Source organism: Odontomachus brunneus, unplaced genomic scaffold, assembly GCF_010583005.1.
Source record: "Odontomachus brunneus isolate Ranch 3 - 2012 unplaced genomic scaffold, Obru_v1 Obru_scaffold_017, whole genome shotgun sequence".
Taxonomy (NCBI): domain Eukaryota; kingdom Metazoa; phylum Arthropoda; class Insecta; order Hymenoptera; family Formicidae; genus Odontomachus; species Odontomachus brunneus.
The window spans coordinates 540,691-544,050 of NW_022639467.1; the positions used below are offsets into that span (position 1 = coordinate 540,691).

Sequence of the window (3,360 nt, forward strand, 5' to 3'; positions counted from 1 at the left end):
CATTGGTTACGATATCGCCACTGCGCAAAGCTAACGAAATTATCCCAGAGCACCGTATTTATAGGCTACGAAGAGAAATTTTAACTTCGAGAGAGAGAGAGAGAGAGAGAGAGAGAGAAAGAGAGAGAGAGAGAGCGTCTCGACAGCAACTCCACGTAGCGTCTACTTCGGGATCTATGGGAAGAAAAACTTTTCTTCCCATAGATCCCGAAGTAGACGCTACGTGGAGTTGCTGTCGAGACGCTCTCTCTCTCTCTCTCTCTCGAAGTTAAAATTTCTCTTCGTAGCCTATAAATACGGTGCTCTGGGATAATTTCGTTAGCTTTGCGCAGTGGCGATATCGTAACCAATGAGGTTTTACCGAGGTGCGATTATTGCTAGTTGAAAACTTTACCAATACCCCGCCATGACGATGTGAAACACCATCGGCTACGGCAATTTTTGAAAGTTTCTGTGGAAACTGATAATCGGTCGACAATAATAATTATTCTAGCTTTTGAACCTTGTATACCTTTCCTAAATATACGAGAGAGACTCCATCAGGGGGAAATAATAACTCCTACCTTATAAGTGACATTACCATACTTTAATGTCATTTGCGCTTGACCCCGCTTGATTATGACTAAAAATTTAATGTATAATGTTCAGTATTCGCCACTCTTATAAAAATTGGACGCTAGTTTGCATAAGTGCTGTCTGGGTTTGGTTCGGATGTGATGGCCAAATCAAACAAATAAGTTTACAAAATGCAGAGAAGTCGTAAAGCCACATATCCACGCACGCTTGGTGCATGTGAAGCTCTTCCCCCACTTGCACTTGGAAAACTCATCCTATCTGGCCACTAGCCATGTTGCAGGTGTACTGCGAAATCAGCAACCCAACAACAAGTTTTCGTGAGAAAGTAAGAAAAAGTCTTAAAATAATTATTTTTGTCGATTGATTATCAGTTTCCGCAGAAACTTTCAAAAATTGCCGTAGCCGATGGTGTTTCACATCGTCATGGCGGGGTATTGGTAAAAGTTTTCAACTAGCAATAATCGCACCTCGGTAGAACCTCATTGGTTACGATATCGCCACTGCGCAAAGCTGACGAGACTAGACCGTCGCACCGTACTTATAGGCTACAAAGGGAAATTTTAACTTCGAGAGAGAGAGCGTCTCGACAGCATCTCCGCGTAGCGTCCACTTCGGGAACTAACGAGCGGCCAAAAGGCGGCAAGTCGATATGCTCGTCCGCTCGATGCCCGAGCACGAATAAAATTTACCATTATTAACAGATAATTTAAACGACCGACTGTCCGAGTATTTGCGACAAAATATATCGGAACAGGAGAGCATGCCTGCGAGAAGTTGTGCGTTCATGAGGAGCATGCCTGACGCGAGTGCCGCCTGTTTCTTCCCGGTGTTATCTCTTATAACACTTTGCGTTCTCTGTTGAAATAAAGGAACTTCATGTTTTTACGTGTTGTCTTTTACCGCAAAATAAAAATATATTTTACAAAATTAAATGATTTTCTAATATAGATAAGAAAGTAGGCTTTATAAAATGACGTGTACCATAATACCGCACAAAGCGCAGACTAAATGCATGACGCGTTACATTCAATTATTTTAATAATTATGAAGTAATTTAATAATAATTATTCGTAATAAAAATATGAAATAACTTTATAAATTCATAACAAATAGGAAAGTAATATTATTGCACACTGAGAAAAGAAAATAAACTTAAAAAATACTAAAATATACTTAAAAATTTGTCAGATATATACACTGAGGGAAAAGTTATCTTAAAATCAACAAATATTTTTTTGATGGGTGTTATTAACATATATACTTAAGTCTAAATTTTCTTTATTTAAATCAAATATTGTTTACCTGATTTAAGTAAACAATATTTGGTTTAAATAAAGAGAATTTAGATTTAAATATATATGTTAATGACATCCATCAAAGAAATATTTGTTGACTTTAAAATAATTTCCCCCTCAGTGTAGTTTATTCGTAGAAATAAACTTTACATTCCACAAATAAATTTTCAAGTACTTTCTTTTCGATGCATATATATACATTTTTATTTTTTCAAAAACTTCTACGGCTGGATTTTTATAACATCACGTCGATGCTGCGGGATTTTTACAGCTCCTTTTTATTTCGGACGTTTCGAAGGACAGCATTTTTTTCTTTTTCTTTCTGAGAAGATTACCGACGACGTGCTATTTGTTAAAGAAATCGTGCATAGTTATATAACTCGCGTGCGGCTGAGCGCATCACAAAGTCGCTCCAGACGTCTATGCGGATCCGTTGTGTTACGATAAACTTGGAAACAGTGACGATTGACGAAATCTAAACTCTACGGTGATCTCACCTTTCGAAGTGGCCAGAGTCCAGAAATGTAAACGACGTTTACATATCGGCGTTTTACATTTGGCGTGTCTCCATGCCCATCAAATCGTGTCTTCGTGCAAAATACACCCACTTGTTCGAACTTTTCCGCTTTACGGATCCGCCGATTTTCGCGGGCGTTCAGTTTATGATGTACGTTAGATACCGCGATATTTCGTAAAGTGTCGCTTTAAATTATGTCTCATAGTTATGTCACGCTTATTTTCATATCCGCAACGTATTCGCGCAAAATATTATTTAGATATAATTTAGATGAAGTAAAATAGATATCATCGTTTCTTAAACCGTTGCAACATTTGGAAAGCTGAAGGTATCGCGAGGAAGTTATGACCTTCATATCTATTCTCCTATTTTTAATAAACTTAATAGAAGAGCGCGGGAATTGTATCTGCTTTTTTTGAGAAATGGACTATTCCGATCGGCATAGTTTCGTTTAATTGATTAATATTAAACTGATGCAATTTTCAGGTGCTCTTACTGTACTGATACGTAGATATTTTATATATGCACCTAAAAAAAATATAATTTTATTCTTAGCGGATATTCTCCTATATACACTGTAAATAATCTTGCGTACACGTAGTACCTAAACAAATATTCCAAAAAATTTACTCTAAATTTTTTATCGAAAATTATTCATATGTTTATTTGTGTGTTATTTACATTATGTATAGACTAGTACATAATATAAATAATACACATATGAATAAACATATGAATGAGTTATTTTCGACACAAAATTTAGAGTGGACTTTTTGGAACATTTGTTTACGTACTGTGTACGCAAGATTTTTTACAGTGTATGACCTCAAAAAGATTCTTCTAACATCAAAAGAAAAATATTCTAACAATTCTAGTTGCTAAGTGAACTATTAATCGGAATTGAGATAAATTATATAATATATATATATATATATATATATATATATATATATATATATATATATATATATA

General features: G+C 35.4%; 1 protein-coding gene and 2 non-coding genes across 3 annotated transcripts in view; 1 reads left to right on the forward strand and 2 right to left on the reverse strand.

Moving 5' to 3' along the window:
• Positions 1 to 3,360, reverse strand: part of LOC116841618 (muscle-specific protein 20-like) — a 35,864-nt gene that overhangs the window by 21,366 nt on the left and 11,138 nt on the right. The window lies entirely within an intron of this gene.
• LOC116841717 lies at positions 321 to 460 on the forward strand. Its single transcript, XR_004377593.1, has one exon. It is a non-coding gene; the product is annotated as a U4 spliceosomal RNA (small nuclear RNA).
• On the reverse strand, positions 948 to 1,088 carry LOC116841715. The gene has a single exon (XR_004377592.1). It is a non-coding gene; the product is annotated as a U4 spliceosomal RNA (small nuclear RNA).